We start from the raw sequence: 20,741 nt of genomic DNA on the forward strand, positions 1-20,741 counted from the left end.
CTGCTTGCCCTGTCCTTTATTGTTGTGCTATTCTAGTCGAATGTGTGGCCCTTGCCGTTTGTACGTATTGCTACTCTGGACTGCTGGACTGACGCCCACACAAAATCTTTGCCATGAACCAATATCCACACACCTTCATTCGCAGATGCATGGCACACAAAGTTCGCAACGAGGATATGCTTTGAGGTAATTTTTAAATCATGCTTCCCTGTATTAAAAACAAATTCTGGAAAACGATATCCAGACTCGTCCGAACACTCGGACGTATGACAGCACAGAAACCGAGAGCCTCACTCAGACAACAACTCACGACAAAACAAGGCCCAACATGCATCATGTGCAGGTCAAACATGGTTGACGAGATTCCACGCTGGGACTGCACGAAACACGACATAGGAGAAAGAGGCTGACAACTAGAGAGCTGCATTCATAATTTCATCTGGACTGTAAACGCCTCGGACAGCTGTTCCTTGCAGTTATGCACAGAATATTGAATGTCTATGATTCCAGGGCTTGGAACTCGGATGATATGACCGTCTGCAACATTGGTTACTTCCTTGTGTGAGGTAACTCCTGATGGAACACATGTAACACTCTATTGCTCATTGAGAAATATATCCAAAATAGGAGCTCATAGCAGCATTTCTATTGTCTTTCTGGTGCTGTCCCTGACATGCCCTGTGGCACTGCACTTATTCTGTGTTTCCTGAGGGTTCGGCACATGCTTCCACGATCATATTATGGGCAGTAATCTGCATTTTCGCTTCAATAACGGGTGTGTGAAGCGGAGGTCCACCATTCTCGATGCTATTTTTCTCTTCTTATGTGCAACTGCAATACAGTGAAGGATCAATTAACATTGTAAGATGGTATACAGAGGCCTGTGAAATATCGAAGTTTTAATGACATTTATGCAATGGTTAGAGATTACCTTGACTCAGGAAATAAGGATATAAAGTCTGTTTGGCTGGAGTTGAGGAACAGTGAGGAATGAACTCACAAGCATGTGTAGTTTACAAGCTCACTCGCAGTAACCACGAAGCGAAATAAATCGTACAAGGAAAAAATATTGCGTGTGAGTGACAAAAATGGCAATAGTCATGCGTGATCTTAACTTCCCATCTAAAACTCTCGGTTCCATTGTAAAAACGTTTGGAGAACCATAATCAAAAAAATCCCACATATCCCATAAAACATCACGAGGGATATCTTGGTAATTGATTACTCTACTGGTGACTTAATTTTTCTATTTTCTTGGAAACCATCTCTTTAATTGTGAGCATCAGAAAAGGCTTTCTTTTGCCAGCAAGAAATAAATATGTGATTAACCTTTCTTCGTTTAATGTATAAGAACACTGAGACTCCTCTGCACTGCACATCTTTTGTGTTTCTATCGATTTTAATAGTAGCGTGTCTTTTGATTCTTCCCAACAAAGTATATGACCTCGCATTCCCGACATGAAACTGCTTCTGCCAAGAATACTCCAATTGTTGGAGGGAATCCTGAGGAACAGAATGTACATCTATTTGAAAAGGCAAGGATTGATTCGGGGCAGTTAATATGGATTTGTGCGTGGGAAATCATGTCTCACAAATTTGATTGAGTTTTGTGAAGAAGTAACAAAGAAGATTGATGAGGACAGAGCAGTAAATGTGATCTATAGGGACTTCAGTAAGGCGTTCAACAATGTTCCCCATAGGAGACTGATTGGCAAGGTTAGGTCTCATGTAACAGCAGTGGACCGAACACCGACCATTGTGGTAAGCCGCCAGTACCTGGACACCAAGAAGAACATGTTCCATCAACTACAACACTGTTTTCTATTGGCAAGCCAATTACTGATCAAAGCTGCAATCTCTCCCACAATTCCATTTCACCGCATTTTGTATAATAGCCTATTGTGGGGAACCTTAACGAACAACTTTCTGAAACCCATATACACCACATCAACCGGTTTACTGTCATCTCCCTGTTTGGTCACTTTGTCAAAAAAGTCAATAAGATTCGTTAAGCAAGGCCTACCCATCTCAAAACCGTGCTGACTGTCCCTGATCAGATTATTCTTTTCGAGATGGTCATAAATCCTATCTATAATAACCTTTTCCAACACGTTACCAACAACTGCAGTGAGACTCACTGGTCTGTAATTACCAGGGTTGTCTATATGATACTTTTTGAACACGGGAACAACATATGCTATGCTCCATTCCATAGGCACTATTCCTGAAGACACCGATGATTTGACGATTGAAGCCAAAGGCTCACCAATCTCTTCCCTTGCTTCCCAGAGGATTCTAGGACAGATCCCATCCAGCCCTTGTCTGATATCTCACTCTCCAGTATTTCTATCACCTAATCCTTGTGAACCTCAATCTCTAGTACTCTAGACGCAAGTATCTCAGTATCTTTCTCGCCAACATCTTCATTTTCTACAGCGAACACTGTCGAAAAATATTTATTTAGCGCTTCCCCTACTCGTCTGACTCCACACACAACTTCTCACTATTATTCTTGATTGTCCCAAATTTAACTCTCGTCATTCTTTTATTCCTGACATAACTATGGAAAGTCTTAGGGTTAACTCTGATCCTATCTGCCAACAACTTCTCATGTCTGCTCCTGGCTCTTCTCAGCTCGCTTTTTAGGTCTTTCCTGAAATCGTTGGAACCCTCGAGCACTCTAACAAAGATTTCACATTTTGTCCTAACATAAGACTTCTTGTTCTTCTTGACCAGGGATTCCACTTCCTTAGTAAAGCACGGCTCACGCGTTCTATATCTTCCTCCTTGCCTGACAGGTACATACTTATCTAGGACACACAGGAGCTTTTCCTTGAATAAGCTCCACATTTTTAATGTGCTCACCCCTTGCAGTTTCCTACCCCATACTACGCTTCCTAAACCTTACCTCAATACATCATAATTTCCCTTCCACCAGCTGAAACTCTTACTCCATGGAGTACACCTATCCCTTTCCATCACGAAAATAAACATGAGAGAATTGTGATCGCTGTCTCCAAAGTGCTCACCTACTTCCGAATCTAAAACCTGGCCAGGCTCGTTACCCAGTACTAAATCGAAAGTGGCTTCGTCCCTTGAAGGCATGTCTACATACTGTGTCAGGAAGACCTCCTGCACACACTGGGCAAAAACTGACCCATCTATAGTACTCGTACTGTAGTGATCCCAGTCAATATTTGGATTTTGTCTTGAGTGTTCCAGAGTTTTTCATTGTCCCAGAGTCCAGATGAAGTTTGCATTCCTCACGTACGTGAGCGAGAATTCTTTCAATGTCTCAGATCAATTCCTGTCCCGAGAACATCAGAGTCAATGTCCCGTCCTCTACTCTGTCCGACACTTCACACTTCTTCATCCTCCTCTGATTCCATTTCCAAAAGAGTTTCTCAAGATTCCCAAAGCTGGAGCCTAAATTATATGGTTTGCTCCCTAAACATTTTTCCAAATGCCAACTGACAATATTTTCACAGTATCTCTTCACAATCCTCTGGCTTACACCATGTCCAGGGATGAGAAGTCCCGTTTGGTGGAGAGATTACCGAGACTGGTGAGTTTTACTTTGGAACAATAATGGTTAAGTGGCAATTTCCTGCGGTTGTTTGTAATGATGGGAGAGGGAGCGGTGGGGAATGAGCACTTTGACGAGCAGGAGGAAGTGTTGCCACTGACCCGAGTCAAAGGACAGAGGACAGGGATTAAAGGAATCTAATGAAAAGCAGAACTTCTGCTTAGGACGTTCAATAACAACTGCAGAAACCCGATGTGTCGAGCAGTGTATCTGGAAAGAGAAACAGAGATAATGTTTTAAATATGGAACATTTCTGATGAAGAACTCGAGTTTCCCAAGTCTAATTAAATTACCGGCCTGGTTGGCAAGATAGGTATTCTGAACTTCGAGCGAAACTTGTTCCAGCAGGAAAGCATTCATAACATAGACAGCAGGATTCGAACCTACGTGGGGAAAATTCCAATGGATTTCTAATCCATCGCCTTAACCACTCGGCCATGACTACAGTCAGGGCCGGTGCCACGACTGCAGTCAGCGCTGGAGCCTTGAGCATTGACCAAATCAGCCGTGATCTCATTGAAAGCTCTCGTTGACTTGATGAGCGAAATGCTTCCAACTCCTTTCATACCTTTGCTGACATTTGTAAGGTGAAAGACACCAATGTAAAAGAAGAAAAGCACAAAGGTAGGAAAAGATATTTGCAGCCAAACTGAGTCAAAATTATTTATTGAAAGGAAAATCACACTTGGCAATTTGTTAGATCTCTTTGCGAACATGACCAGCAGAGGTCAGCAAGGGAGCTTTTGATCTGAGTATTCTTGGACCTGAAGCAAACAAAGGTTAGTGACATATTCATTTCTGTTTCTGGCGAACGAAATGTTCTTTCCTGATGGTTACAATGAAAGAGATGGTTCCCAATAAAAGACAAAGATTAAGTCGCATCTAGTTATATTTCAATGTGACACGATTCATTTTCAGTCCCTAAATACCCCAGAGATGCAGGGGGTCAGTTACTTTTCTTCATGCTTCATCTCCTCAGCACGGAGGTACAGACATGGAACCGCTAGAGATGGAGTTCTTGAATTGGGAACCAGCGACACTGAAGGAACTAGGCAAAAGTGAGGACTGCAGATGCTGGAAACCAGATTTTAGATCAGAGTGATGCTGGAAAAGCACAGCAGGTCAGGCAGCATCCGCAGAGCAGGCCAGTCGACCTTTCTATTGCCAGTCCTGCTGCGTTCCGCAAACAATTTTCGTTTTGGGCTCAGATTTCCAGAAACTGCAGCTATTTGTTTTATATTAACCTTCATAATGTTTTGTACAAAACCAATGAACTGCCAGCATCGGAAAATCGGCAGAAGTACTGGTACACCGATATGTTTGCTGAACAATACAACCATTCCATGAGCGGGAATACGATCCGGGCCACGGTGCTGAAAGTACCGAATCCTCACAAGTAAATAACAAGACAAGGCGATAGATTCTATAGTATTAGGTGTAAATAAAACACCGTCTCTGAACATTTTCGTTGCAGATTATTTTCAACTTGTCTTCGAAGATTTACAAAGTGGGTAAAGGCCATTCCGTCCGTGTGCATTGCGGCTAATCAGAGAGCCATCTATTCTAGTCGCAGTTTCCAACTTTGGCCCAAAGTCTCGTGTGTTCCAATGTTTCCAGGGCAAATGTCAATGAGGTTATCCTATGTTCTTAAATTGCACAATAACGGGCAGAAGTATGACACTTCCACAACGAATTGTAACTCTTTTGAGGAACTCATGCTCATTTTCACCGACAGAGGGAGACACCCCCAAACTGATGGAGGTGTCCGTTGTGGAGAGCTAGAATTTGAAATCGACAATCGGACAAATGCAAGATTTAAATGCGGAAGCACAGAGGGGACGTCCCGCCAGGACTTCACAGGGGAGCGTCAAAATAGACCACGGTCAAAGCAAAACATTCCCCTCGAGCCAGGTAGGACTCGAGCCTACAACCTTCCGATCCGAAGTCAGACGCGTTATTCATTACGCCACTGGCCCAAGAGACAAGCCTTGCTTATGTAATGCCATGGACTTTCACGGAATCAGAATTAAAAAGGTGAACAAGCAGCGAAGATAATCACCAACACTGCTTCACTTCGAAGTTTCCAATTTGTGAAGCAGTGCCTTTCACTGGCAAAGGAGAAACATTTGTCCTCAGCTGCCTGCTTCAGGGTCGCGTCCTTCTCTGCTGGAAGTTTCCATCGTTTTATTCACAGTCACGACGCGATTTCATGATCCACTCCAGTGCAAAGGTGTCATGGTGTCGTCCAAGCAAGACCCTGCAGAAACTCAGCGAGAGACCTCCGGTCATTTCGAGCTCAGGATGTGGAATTAGACGAGATGCGTGACACCTTTTATTGGCGCCGCCACTTCACTGCAAATTAGCGGCTCAAAACGAGCCGTTGTTAGCATCAGCTTGATTTGTACCTTCCTGCAGTGCATTTGCGAAACAACATCAGATAGATCCCATCCTGCCCAGCTGGGCAAGTCGAGACGCAAGTATCTCTGTACCTTCCTCGCCAACATTTTCATTTTCTAAAGCGAACACTGTAGAAAAATATTAATTTAGTGCTTCCCCTATCTCCTCTGACTCCACACACAACTTCCCACTATTATCCATGATTGTCCCAAATTTAACTCTCGTCATTCTTTTATTCCTGACATACCTATGGAAAGCCTCAGGGTTAACCCTGATCCTATCTGCCAACAACTTCTCATGTCTCCCCCTGGCTCTTCTCAGCTCTCTTTATAGGTCTTTCCTGATATCGTTGGAACCCTCGAGCGCTCTAACGGAGTTTTCACATTTTGTCCTAACATAAGACTTCTTGTTCTTCTTGACCAGGGATTCCACTTCCTTAGTAAACCACGGCTCACGCGTTCTAAATCTTCCTTATCTAGGTACATACTTATCTAGGACACGCAGGAGCATTTCCTTGAATAAGCTCCACATTTTAAGGTGCTCACCCCCTGCAGTATCCTACCCCATTCTACGCTTCCTAAATCTTACCTCATTGCATCGTAATTTCCCTTCCATCAGCTGAAACTCTTGCTCCGTGGAGTACACCTATCCCTTTCCATCACGAAAGTAAACCTGTGAGAATTGTGATCGCTGTCTCCAAAGTGCTCAACTACTTCCGAATTTAAACCTGACCAGGCTCGTTACCCAGTACTAAATCGAAAGTGGCTTCGTCCCTGGAAGGCATGACTACATAATGTGTCAGGAAGCCCTCCTGCACACACTGGGCAAAAACTGACTCATCTATAATACTCGTACTGTAGTGATCCCAGTCAATATTTGGACTTTGTCTTGAGTTTTTAATTGTCCCAGAGTCCAGATGAAGTTTGCATTCCTCACGTACGTGAGTGAGAATTCGTTCAGTGTCTCAGATCAGTTCCTGTCCCGAGAACATCAAAGTCAATGTCCCGTCCTCTACTCGGTCCGAAAGTTCACACTTCTTCATCCTCCTCTGATTCCATTTTCCAAAGAGTTTCACAAGATTTCCAAAGCTGGAGCCGAAATTATATGGTTTGCTTCTTAAACATTTTTCCAACTGCCAACTGACAATATTTTCACAGTATCTCTTCACAATCCTCTGGCTTGCACCATGTCCAGGGATGAGAAGTCCCGTTTGGTGGAGAGATTCCCGAGGCTGGTGAGTTTCACTTTGGAACAAAGATGGTTAAGTGGCGATTTCCTGCGGTTGTTTGTAATGATGGGAGAGGGAGCGGTGGGGAATGAGCACTTTGACGAGCAGAAGGAAGTGTTGCCACTGACCCGAGTCAGAGAACAGTGGACAGGGATTAAAGGAATCTGATGAAAAGCAGCACTTCTGCTCAGGACGTTCAATAACAGCTGCAGAAACCCGATGTGTCGAGCAGTGTATCTGGAAGGAGAAACAGAGATAATGTTTTAAATATGGAACATTTCTGATGAAGAACTCGAGTTTCCCAAGTCTAATCAAATTACCGGCCTGGTTTGCAAAATCGGTTTTCTGAACTTTGAGCGAAAATTGCACCAGCAGGGAAGCATTCATAACCTAGCCAGCAGGATTCGAACCTACGTGGGGAAACCCCAATGGATTTCGAATCCATCGCCTTAACCACTCGGCCATGACTACAGACAGCTCAGGTGGGTTGAGCATTGACCAAATCAGCCGTGATCTCATTGAAAGCTCTCGTTGACTTGATGAGCGAAATGCTTCCATCTCCTTTCAAACCTTTGCTGTCATTTGTGAGGTGCGAGACACCAATGTTAAAGAAGAAAAGCACAAAGGTAGGAAAAGATATTTGCAGGCAAACTGAGTCAAAATTATTTATTGAAAGGAAAATCACACTTGGCAATTTGCCATATTTCTTTGCGAACATGACCAGCAGAAGGAAGCAAAGGAGCTATTGATCTGAGTATTCTCGGACCTGAAGCAAACAAAGGTTAGTGACATATTCATTTCTTTTTCTGGCGAACGAAATGATCTTTCCTGATGGTTACAATGAAAGAGATGGTTCCCAATAAAAGACAGAGATTAATTCGCATGTAGATATATTTCAATGTGACACGATTCATTTTCAGTCCCTAATTACCCCAGAGATGGAGGAGGTGAGTTACTTTTCTTCACTCTTCCATTCCTCAGCACGGAGGTACAAACATGAAACCGCTAGAGATGGAGTTCTTGAATTGGGAACCAGAGACACTGAAGAAACTAGGCAAAAGTGAGGACTGCAGATGCTGGAAACCTGACTTTAGATCAGAGTGATGCTGGAAAAGCACAGCAGGTCAGGCTGCATCCGAGGAGCAGGAGAGTCGACGTTTCTGTTGCCAGTCATGCTCCGCTGCGCAAACAATTTTCGTTTTTGGCTCAGATTTCCAGCACCTGCAGCTATTTGTTTTATGTTAACCTTCATAATGTTTTGGACAAAACCAATGACCTGCCAGCATCGGAAAATCGGCAGAAATACTGGTACACCGATATGTTTGCTGAACAATACAACCATTCCATGAGCGGGAATACGATCCGGGCCACGGTGCTGAGAATACCGAAACCTCACAAGTAAATAACAAAACAAGGCGATAGATACTATCGTATTTGGTGTAAATAAAACAGCCTGTCTGAACATTTTCGTTGCAGATTTTTTTCAAATTGTCTTCGAAGATTTACAAAGTGGGAAAAGGCCATTCCGTCCGTGTGCATTGCGGCTAATCATAGAGCCATCTATTCTAGTCGCAGTTTCGAACTTTGGCCCAAAGTCTCATGTGTTCTAATGTTTCCAGGGCAAATGTCAATGAGGTTATCCTATGTTCTTACATGGCACAATAATGGGACAGAAGTATAACGAATTGTAACTCTTTTGAGGAACTCATGCTCATTTTCACCCACAGAGGGAGACACACCAGAAGATACCGCCAAACTGACGGAGGTGTCCGTTGTGGAGAGCTGGAATTTGAAATGGACAATAGGACAAATGCAAGCTTTACATGCGGAAGCACAGAGGCGATGTCCCGAGAGAACTTTATAGGGGAGCGTCAACGTATACCACGGTTAAAGCAAAGCAAAACCCTTCGAGCCAGGTAGAACTCGAACCTCTAATTTTCTGACCCGAAGTCAGACGCGTTATCCATTACGCCACTGGCCCAAGAGACAAGCCTGTACTTGGCAGAATGTCGATATGTAATGCCATGGACTTTCACGGAATCAGAATTAAAAAGGTGAACAAGCACCGAAGATACTCACCAACATTGCTTCACCTCGAAGTTTCCAATTTGTGAAGCAGTGCCTTTCACTGGCAAAGGAGAAATATTTGTCCTCAGCTGCCTGCTTCAGTGTCGCGTCCTTCTCTGCTGGAAGTTTCCATCGTTTTATTCACAGTCACGACGCGATTTCATGATCCACTCCAGTGAAAAAGTGTCATGGTGTCGTCCAAACAAGACCCTGCAGAAACTCGGCGAGAAACCTCTGGTCATTTCGAGCTCAGGATGTGGAATTAGACGAGATGCGTGACACCTTTTACTGGCGCCGCCACTTCACAGCAAATTAGCGGCTCAAAACGAGCCATTGTAAGCATCAGCTTGATTTGTACCTTCCTGCAGTGCATTTGCTAAACAAAATCAGATCGCTCCCATCCGGCCCAGCTGACTTATCTATTTTCACACTCTGCAGTATTTCTAATATCTCTTTCTTGTGAACCTCAATCTCTTCTCGTCTAGACGCAAGTAGCTCTGTATCTTCCTCGCCAACATTTTCATTTTCTATAGCGAACACTGTAGAAAAATATTTATTTAGTGCTTCCCCTATCTCCTCTGACTCCACACACAACTTCCCACTATTATCCTTGATTGTCCCAAATTTAACTCTCGTCATTCTTTTATTCCTGACATACCTATGGAAAGCCTTAGGGTTAACCCTGATCCTATCTGCCAACAACTTCTCATGTCTCCTCCTGGCTCTTCTCAGCTCTCTTTTTAGGTCTCTCCTGATATCGTTGGAACCCTCGAGCGCTCTAACTGAGTTTTCACATTTTGTCCTAACATAAGACTTCTTGTTCTTCTTGACCAGGGATTCCACTTCCTTAGTAAACCACAGCTCACGCGTTCTATATCTTCCTCCCTGCCTGACAGGTACATACTTATCTAGGACACACAGGAGCTTTTCCTTGAATAAGCTCCACATTTTAATGTGCTCACCCCCTGCAGTTTCCTACCCCATTCTACGCTTCCTAAATTTACCTCATTGCATCGTAATTTCCCTTCCACCAGCTGAAACTCTTGCTCCATGGAGTACACCTATCCCTTTCAATCACGAAAGTAAACCTCAGAGAATTGTGATCGCTGTCTCCAAAGTGCTCACCTACTTCCGAATCTAAAACCTGGCCAGGCTCGTTACCCAGTACTAAATCGAAAGTGGCTTCGTCCCTTGAAGGCATGTGTACGTACTGTGTCAGGAAGCCCTCCTGCACACACTGGGCAAAAAATGACTCATCTATAGTACTCGTACTGTAGTGATCCCAGTAAATATTTGGATATTGTCTTGAGTGTTCCAGAGTTTTTCATTGTCCCAGAGTCCAGATGAAGTTTGCATTCCTCACGTACGTGAGCGAGAATGATTTCAATGTCTCAGATCAGTTCCTGTCCCGAGAACATCAGAGTCAATGTCCCGTCCTCTACTCGGTCCGACAGTTCACACTTCTTCATTCTCCTCTGATTCCATTTCCCAAAGAGTTTCTCAAGATTTACAAAGCTGGAGCCTAAATTATATGGTTTGCTTCCTAAACATTTTTTCAACTGCCAACTGACAATATTTTCACAGTATCTCTTCACAATCCTCTGGCTTGCACCATGTCCAGGGTTGAGAAGTCCCGTTTGGTGGAGAGATTCCCGAGGCTGATGAGTTTCACTTTGGAACAAAGATGGTTAAGTGGCGATTTCCTGCGGTTGTTTCTGATGATGGGAGAGGGAGCGGTGGGGAATGAGCACTTTGACGAGCAGGAGGAAGTGTTGCCACTGACCCGAGTCAGAGAACAGTGGACAGGGATTAAAGGAATCTAATGAAAAGCAGCACTTCTGCTCAGGACGTTCAATAACAGCTGCAGAAACCCGATGTGTCGAGCAGTGTATCTGGAAGGAGAAACAGAGATAACGTTTTAAATATGGAACATTTCTGATGAAGAACTCGAGGTTCCCAAGTCTAATCAAATTACCGGCCTGGTTCACAAAATCGTTTTTCTGAACTTTGAGCGAAAGTTGTACCAGCAGGAAAGCATTCATAACGTAGTCAGCAGGATTCGAACCTACGTGGGGAAAACGCAATGGATTTTTAATCTATCGCCTTAACCACTCGGCCATGACTACCGACAGCTCAGGTGGGTTGAGCATTGACCAAATTAGCCGTAATCTCATTGAAAGCTGCTGTTGACTTGATGAGCTCAATGCTTCCATTCTCCTCTCCCACCTCTGCTGTGAATTGTAAGGTGCGAGACACCAATGTAAAGGAAGAAAAACACAAGTTAGGAAAAGTTATTTGCAGCCAAACTGAGTCAAAATTATTTATTGAAAGGACAATCCCACTTTGGCAATTTGCTAGATCTCTTTGCAAACATGATCAGCAGAGCTGATCAAGAGAGGTATTGATCTGAGTGTTCTTGGACATGAAACAATCCAAGGTTAGTGACATATTCATTTCTTTTTCTGGCGAAGGAGCTGGTCTTTCCAGATGCTCACAATGAAAGAGATTTTTCCCAATAAAAGACGGCAAATAAGTCCCATCTCACGCTGACACCATCTGAGCGCTGCTGTTTCACAATACCACAGAGTCAGGGTCAATTCCCGTCTCATGCAACTGAATGTGTGGAGTTTGCACATTCTCCCCGTGGCTGCGTGCCCTTGCTCTGGTTTTCTCCCATAGTCCAAAAATGTACCGGTTAGGTGAAATGGCCGTGCTAAATTGACGTGGTGAATGGAGAGGAATGCATTTGGGCTGGGGCGGGTCGGTGTGGAGTTGCTGGGCCGAAGGACCTGTTTCCATATTGTAAGTATTCTAATCTACGGTAATCAATGGCCAAGGTATGACGCAGGTTGTTCGATGTTACATATATGACTTTTCGATTGTTTTTCTTCAAAGTTTCTTTACAATTGAAACGGGAGTGGAAGATGGGAAATGAATGTCTCCCATAATTCTTGCCTTCTGTTAGCATTCACAGGCGGTATTTTTCCTGTACGTTTTTTTTTACACTGTGGTTACTGTTAATGTTCTTGTAAGCTACACCGGCTGGTTTCCTCTTTCCTCAATGTTCCTCATCTCTACCCAAACACATTTTCCATCCTTATCTCCTGAATCAATGTAATCTCTAACCATTGCATAATTGCCACGGAAACTGGGCTTTTCACACGCCTGTGTATGTCATTTTCCAATATTAATTGATCGTTTACTGTGTTGCAATTGCGCATGTGAAGAAGAAAACAGAATAGAGGCAGGTGGTCCTGGGTTTCAAACGCACGTATTTGCAGCTAAAACGCAGATTACTGCACACAATGCGATCACGGAAGCATCCACCGAATCGTCAGGAAGCACACAATAAGTACAATGCTGGATGTCATGTCAGGAACAGGACCAGAAACACAACAGAAATACGTCTCTTGGGTACTATTTTGGACGTTTTTCTCAATCAGCTATCGTGTTTTACATATGTTCCATCGGGAGTTACCTCACACAAGGAAGTAACCAGTGCTGCAGACGGTCATATAATCCGAGTCCCAAGTCCCGGAGTCAGAGAGACTCAGTGCCCTGTGTGTACCTACAAGGAACAGCTGTGCATGGGGTTTATCGATGGTCGTCTGTCTGCTTCTCCTCTATAGTTTTCTGTGCAGTCCCTGCGTGCAATCTTGTCAACTACGTTTGTCCGGCACAAGATGGGCATTGGTCGCTTGTCTCTGAGAGAGGCTGTTGGTTTATGTGTTGTCATAATTCCGAGTGTAAGGAGGAATCTGGTTGTCAATTCCCATAAACTGACTTTAATAAATGGAAGCGTGCTTTGTAACTTGCCGCGTGGCATATCCTCGTTGCGAAGTTCGTGCACTGCGAATCACGTTGCGGGACAATCCAATTTTGGCAAATAATTTGTGTGGCAGTCACGAGTTGCCACGACCACCTATCCCTACTAGCAATACGGACAAATGGCAAGAACTGCAAATTCGATTAGAGCAGCACAAGGTTAATGTGACTGGGCAAACAGAAGGCAGCCAGAAGATTTCTGGGTGTAGGGCAGTCACCCAAGGTACCTTTTCATATGAAAATCTGTGCATCAGTAGAATCTGTAACCCAAGTAGTCTATGTTGGTTATTCATATTCCAGACAACTTGTGTTGTTCCCCGTTTATTCTGAAAGTGAATAGACATAGTTATTTCACCGTTATTTCGAAAGAAGATCCTGCATTGAATCTGTTCGACGTTATTTGATGCTGTGGTGAAAAGGTGGGCAATCGCGATGTGAAACGTTGCTATACTTTCATTTCCTTCATTACTGTCCTGGTGAGGGTGAAAGGTGATCACCGGGGCATTGATGGCCTAATTTCATCACGGATACAATTGGAAATGTTCACTTTTATTGGTTCGTTGTTGTTCTGTTTTGTTTTATGATACTTGAGCACTTTCTGGGACTTGGCAATCAACTAAATCTCGAGTAGGTTTGGAATTGCCTCGCTATTACTTGTGCGAGCGGTTCATGTCAGAGACGACTCACAGTGCATCACAGACAGCACTTAAGCTTCGGTGTGTCTGATCATGGTACTGCCTTTTCAGTTCTGATTCTGTTCCACATAAAGAGCTGTCAGGTTTTGGATTCGCTGGAGAGGAAAGTGGGTAATGCGATATGTGAGGTATTTTTCTTTAGCCAAAATATTTGATGGCGAACTTGGGACAGTGTCAAGAAGAATGGTCATTGGCAGCAAATATCCGGAAAACCTTAATCTTTGGATCGGTTGGGCCCATCCACCCTCCAAACAAAATAGCCAAACTCGCTGACTGAGTAACAAACATCATGCGTTTTTTTTGCAAATGGTTTATTCAAACCGTTGCCGGTGGCTGGAGCATCTCAGAGTTGTCGAACATGGAAACAAATCCCGCGATCCAACTTGCCCTTGCTAAATAGATAACCGAAATTAATCCATACATATCTCACAATATTTGTGCCTTATCTCTCCGAGGTCTTCCTGTCTCTCCACCCATTCAGAAGCCTTTGTAATGTTTTGAGTGCACCAGACTCTGCCACTAAATGTGGCAATTCATTCCACACACAGGAAAGTGCTGTGTGAAAAACATGTGTCCCTCACATCCCTTTTAAATTTTTCCTCTCTCACATTAAATGTTTGCTATGTAGATTTGAACTCGCGTGTCTTGTGAAAAAGTGCTCCCTGACTATTTACTTTGTCTGTCTTCCTCAGGATTTTATAAGAGTCTGTGAGGCCATCTCTAAGCCCTGAAGCTCCTGGGAATCTGACGAAGCCTATTCAGTTTCGTTCTCATATCCAAGCAGTGAAAATCTTGCAAATCCTTGTAAAGATTTTCTAAACTTACACTTGCAAGAAGTGTGTCCAGCTGCAGAACTTGTTTGCCCGCGTGGCCACTCTGGAGCTGCGGGTGGACTCACTGTGGAGCATCAGCAATTCTGGAGAGTTATGTTGCCTCCCAGGTGCTCAGGCGAGGGATGTTGCCCATCGGCTGAAGAGCATTCGAAAAGGGGATCGTGTACAGCCAGTTGTCTTGTTGCATACAGGCACCAACGGAAAAAAAACGAGATGAGGACCCGCAGGGAGAATTCAGTGAGCTAGGAGAGAAATTAAAGAGGAGGACCTCAAAGGTAGTAATCTCGGGATTACTGCCAGTGCCATGTGACTGCCAGCGTAGAAATGAATTAAAAAAAGGCACGAGGAACACGTGACTTGAGGAACGGTGCTGCAGGGCGGGTTTAAGATTTGTTGGATTTTGCGACTACTTCTGGGGAATGTGGGAGTATAAGAAAATTGACGATCTACATCTGAACCAGACGGGAACGAATCTCCTTTCGGGAGATTTTGTTACTGCTGTTGGGGAGGTTTTATACTAATGTGGCAGGGCGCTGGGAACCACAAGATTATACAAGTCGGCAGTGCGGTGGAAACTGCAAACGCTAAAAATCTGGAAGATAGCATTAATAATGGGAAGAGTAGGCAGAGAGCAGATGAATGCAAAAGAACTGGTGGCCTGAAATGCATCTACATTAATGCATGGAGTTTCGACAGATGAACTTAAGGCTTAGGTTGGTGCCTGGGAATATGACGTTATTGCGATCACAGAGATTTAGTTGAAGGAAGGTCAGGGTTGGCAACCAAATATTCTAGGATATAGACGCTCCAGACGGGACAGGGAGGGAAGTAAAAGGGGAAGGAAGTTCATTGCTGGTCAGGGATGATATCATGGCTGTGCGAAAGGTGGACATCATGTAGGGCTTGGGTCATGAGACACTATGGATGGAGCAGTGAAATAAGAAGGGTGAGGTTAGATTTTGGGGCTGTATTACAGTGAGCGTGAGGTGTAAGAAAAAATAGTTAAACAAATCATGGAAAGATGAAGAGGCAATAATTTAGTGTTGATTGGAGATTTCCGTTTTCCCAACATTGACCGGGATACTCTTGGCGTCAGGGGTCTGGATGGGACATCATTTGTTAGAAGCCTCCAGGTGAGTTTTCTGGAGCCGGGTATCAATAGTCTGACGAAAGAATAGGCCATATTGGAACTGATATTGGAGAATAAGCCAGGGCGGGTGATAGCAGTTGCCGTGGGTGATTTCTTTGGGAAGTGTCCAACATTCTGTTGTTTTAGAATACTCATGGACAAAGATGAGAGTGGTTCTGAGGAAAGAGTACTAAACTGGGCCAAAGCTAATTATATCAAAATTATGCAGGAGGTCGGAAATGTGGATTGGCACAGCTATTTGTAGGAAGGTCCACAGTTCATATGTGGCAGGCTTTCAAAGATAGGTTAAATATAGTGCAGGATAGGCATGTCCCGTTGAAGGCAAAGGATTTGAAAGGCAATATTCGTGAACTGTTGATGACAGGACAATTGTACGACTCGCCAAGAGGAAAAGGGAAGCATACATAACGCCCCGGCAGCTAAGAACATAATGGTCGCTGGAGGAACATGAGAAGAGTAGGACAAGTCTTAAACGAGGAATCAAGGGGGTTCAAAGGGGTCATGAAACAACATCACGCTAGCAGAATTAAGGAGAATCCTAAAGCCTATTATTCATATATAAGAAGCAAGCGGGTAATTAGAGAAAGGATTGGTCCACTAAAGGAAAATGAAGGAAGGCTGTATGTCGAATCTGAGAGAGTGGGTATGATTCTGAATGATTATTTTGCATCAGTGTTCACCGAGGAGAGGAATATGATAAATATTGAGTGTAGAGTAAGACATTTGATTAGTCTGGACCATGTTGACATAAGTAGGGAAGCTGTGTTGGGCAGGCTAGGGGTAATTAATGTGGACACATCCCCAGGAACGGATGGGATCTATCCCTGGTTCCTGACGGATGTGAGAGAGGAAATATCTGGGGCCCTGACAGATATCTTCGTGGCATCCTTCAGCACAGGTGAGGTTCTGGCCGACTGGAACGTTGCTCATATTGTCCCCTGTACAAGAAGGATAGTAGGGATATTCCGGATAACTACAGAACAATAGGCCTAACATTGGTGTTGGGAAATTTGCTGGAGAAGGTACTGAGGAATATGATCTATTCATATTTAGAAAAGAATGGGCATATCAGTGAGAGGCATAGAGTTTTTCGGGAAAGTGCCCAAGTTGATAGATGAAGGAAAGGCTGTTGATATCATATGCATGCACTACAGTAAGGAGTTAGATAAGGTTCCCTATGGTAACCAAATAGAGAACGTAAAGTAACATGGTGTGCAGTGTGTTCTAGACAGGTGGATTAAGAATTAGTTGAGCAATAGGAGACAGAGAGTGGCAGTTGAATGGAGTTTCTGGAAATAGAGAAAGATGACCAGTAGTGCTCCACAGGGGTCAGTGTTGTGGCCACTGTTGTTTGTGATATACATAAATGATCTGGAAGAGATCACTGTTGGAATGATCAGAAAGTTTGTAGATGACACGAAGATTTCTGGACTAGCAGAAAGTATAAGTGACTGTTAAAGAATACAGGAGCATATAGGTATACTGGAAAGTTGGGCGGAAAAGTGGCATCTGGAGTTCAAAACAGACAAATGTGAGGTGACGCATTTCGGTCAGTCTAATTCTAGATGGGGTTATACAATGAACGGAAGAGCTTTGGGGAAAAAAAAAGTTGATGGACAGAGAGATCTGTGAGTGCAGGTCCATTATACACTGAAGGTTGCTGCACAGGTGGATAGAGTAGACAAGCAGGCATATAGTATGCTTGGCTTCATTGGATGGGGTATTGAATAAAATGGCTGGCAAGTCATGTTAAAATAGAACAATACATTGGTTAGAATACTGTGTAAATTCCTGGTCGCCACATTACCAAAAGGATGTGGACGCTTTGGAGAGGGCGTGTAAAAGTTTTAAGCGGATGTTGCCTCGTATGGAAGGTGCAATCTAGGAAGAGAGGTTGAGTCGGTTAGGTTTGTTTTCATTAGAAACAAGGAGTTTGAGGGGGACCTTTTTGAGGCTTACAAAATCATGAAGGGTACAGACAGCGTCGATAGAGAAAAGTTTTATTTCCCAGGTTGAAGGATTAAATACCGAGAGGTCACGCTTTCAAGGTGAGAGGAGAAAAGTTTAAGAGGGATACACGCGGCAACTGCTTGACACAGCGGGTACTGGGTGTCTAGAACGCGTTCCCAGCAGAGACGGGAGAGGTAATCACGGTAGATACATTTAAGATGCGTCTGGACAGATGCATGAGTAGGTGGGGAGCAGAGGGATACACATGCTTAGGAATTGGGTGACAGATTTAAACAGTAGATTTGGATCGGCTCAGGCTTGAATGGATGAAGGGCCTGTTCCTTGTCTGTACATTTTCTTTGGTCTTTCTTCTTAAATTACGCCAATTTCATTACAGAATGTGCGAGGTCTAAGTGCCTGAAGTGAATCGATGCTGAAACACTAGTCATAAAAATTCTGAATGTGGGCTTTTGTGTGGTAGCGGGATCGAGGGTTTTAAGATGCTGGATTTTAAGCTTCAGTTTCTATCGAATCGTGGCTTCAAATACCAGCATCGTAAGTGAGCTACTATGTGGAGATGTATGCGAGAGAACTGCGCATGTGTGGATGCCTTTTAATTTGAGTGTTTGCAGCTCCTCAGTGTGCTTACCCTCTCAGTGATAAAATCAGCGACCTTCTCTGAAAACAACGCAAGTTCCTGCTATCCGACGTATCCTCATATCCCGTCGATATCTGCGTTGCCAGTTTCTGTATCTCAAATGGTCAGCGCAGTTGGCTGAAATGTTGGTGGTTCGAGCCCACCCAGGGAATAAGCCTCAAATATTTCAGCCCAACCATTTACTCCCACCATATATTGACATTGTAACTGGGAAATCTCATCCATGATTCACCCCGAGTCCGCAGGGAGAGAGACGTTTACACGCAGCAGAATACGACATCACTTTCTCCAAGCTCCCGATGCCAACAGAAAGTGGCCACTGCAGCTTCAATCAGCGACTTTCTGCCAAGCCATGGGAAACAGCTCGTGGAAACTCCTTCCATAGTAACAGCTCTTTCCGTGTGAAAGGAGCAAACCTTTCACTTTAAATTGGAAAGGGCTTCAGGACATTGGAATGTCGCTCCAGTCCATGGAACATGTTATAAATAAAACTCCTGACTTGAACATAAGAAGTGGTAAAGGTTTTAGGTAGAAAGAACAAATAAAGTGTTGATTGAGACGACTCTGTCTCGTCAGCAGATGGGAAATGCCCAACACTGTAAACGGAAATGATTGTGTTTCCTTAGGTAATTTCCCGACTCATTTACCGTCTGCCAGAGTGATTTGAAATTACATCAGCGACATAAATGTGAGGGTAAAAATATGAAGATATTAAGGTTGAACCTTAAATCCCGGGACAAGTGCTGAATAGATTGTAATGCTTTAAAGGAATAACTGAAGTGAAAGGTGTGAATTATATTTTTGTGATTAGGAGGAATGAACTGGATCCTAACAAATTGCTGATGAATTATGCTCGCAATGTAATAGCAAACTAATCCACAGTGCACCGTTCTTGGTTAGCTCAGTCGGTGCAGTGTGAGATGCTTAATCTGAGGGTGGTGGGTGCAAGTCTCACAATGGGCGCTTTCACCGCTTAATACAATTCCGGCTCTTCGTTCCACGTGCAGTATTGCAACCCTTCACAGGGGAATGTTCTTGCTGCTTTCACTGTCCGCCTGCTTTTGATCACACGTCGGTTTCTGAGTGAACACTGTTTCCATTCTACTGGAGGCGCCAGAGACAACTTTATCAGTGCAGCCGAAAATACAATGAATGATGTCCGTTTCAAAACGTGAGGTTCCAAACCAACCGTGCACCACCCAAAGTTTTCAAAGGCACGGAAAGCGAATGGCCACTTGCTAGGGGTCTGACAGAGACGGATCAATGTCACATGGGTCCTGAACCAATTTTCAGTGATTCAGATTGTTCTGATGGAAACCGAAGGGAATTCTCCCTCAACGTTTTGCAATTCTTCTTCTTGTGTTTAACGTCATGAACGTATATTGTCAGTAACGAGGTTGGAGGTGCGGCAGGATCGTGAGGTTTCAGTATGGGACATAGACATAGTAAGTCAAATATCACCAGAGCACGGGAGAGCTGTTTGGTCCAGGATCACTCCCATCTTCTGTTTCTAAACAAACAAATGAAATTACTGGAAAATCTCAGCCGGTCGGGTAGCATCTTGGAAATATAAATCGATTTAAGACTTCGGGACTGGTGACACTTCTTTTCCCATCTTCATGTCCCTCTGCCTTTCTACAAACTTCCTTTTTATTGAATATGTCCTGACTTCAAACTTTATATTCAGCTTCACTTTTATTGCTTCCTCTCCAACCATTTTCCCAGTCTCTAAAACTGTATCATACTTGTTCTATCTCTCACTTTGCCCAGAGCTTCCAACTGAACAAATAACTCTGTTTCTATTTCCTTAGATACCAGATGGCCAGAGATTGGAAGACATAGGAGCGGTTAGCGCTTTCAGAATATCTAGTCAGAATATCTAATTTTGTTTCAGAAATGTTCCATCTTTCACATTGCCCAGGACTTCAAACTGAACAAATAACTCTGTTTCTATTTCCTTAGATAGCAGATGGCCAGAGAGTGGAAGGCAGTGTTGTTCCGAAAACTCATCCATGATTCACCCCGAGTCCACAGGGAACAAGACGTTTACACGCATCAGAATACGACACAATGTTCTCCAATCCCTCGATGCCAACTGAAAGCGGCCACTGCAGCTTCAATCAGGGCTTCCTGCCAAACCCTGGGACATAGCTCGTGGAAAGACCTTTCTCATTAACTACTCTTCCCGTGGGAAAGGAACAAAACTTCCATTTTAAATTGGAAACGGCATCAAGAGATTGGAATATGCTGATGGAAGAGAACGGAGCTCTCCCTGTACATTTTGCAATTGTTCTTGCTGTGTGCTCATGTAAGTTTATGTAATGAACAGTGTATTGCCAGTAACGAGGGTGG

At 43.8% G+C, this 20,741-nt stretch overlaps 2 non-coding genes across 2 annotated transcripts; both read right to left on the reverse strand.

Annotated features, from left to right (window-relative positions):
- Positions 1-7,600: 7,600 nt before the first annotated feature.
- Positions 7,601-7,682, reverse strand: trnas-cga (transfer RNA serine (anticodon CGA)). The gene has a single exon. It is a non-coding gene; the product is annotated as a tRNA-Ser (tRNA).
- A 3,640-nt stretch (positions 7,683-11,322) lies between these two features.
- Positions 11,323-11,404, reverse strand: trnas-aga (transfer RNA serine (anticodon AGA)). Its single transcript has one exon. It is a non-coding gene; the product is annotated as a tRNA-Phe (tRNA).
- Between the last annotated feature and the right edge of the window lie 9,337 nt (positions 11,405-20,741).

The sequence above is a fragment of the Chiloscyllium plagiosum genome, unplaced genomic scaffold (assembly GCF_037043375.1).
Source record: "Chiloscyllium plagiosum isolate Xiang-an unplaced genomic scaffold, Cpla_swu_hap1 HiC_scaffold_48, whole genome shotgun sequence".
NCBI classification, from domain to species: domain Eukaryota; kingdom Metazoa; phylum Chordata; class Chondrichthyes; order Orectolobiformes; family Hemiscylliidae; genus Chiloscyllium; species Chiloscyllium plagiosum.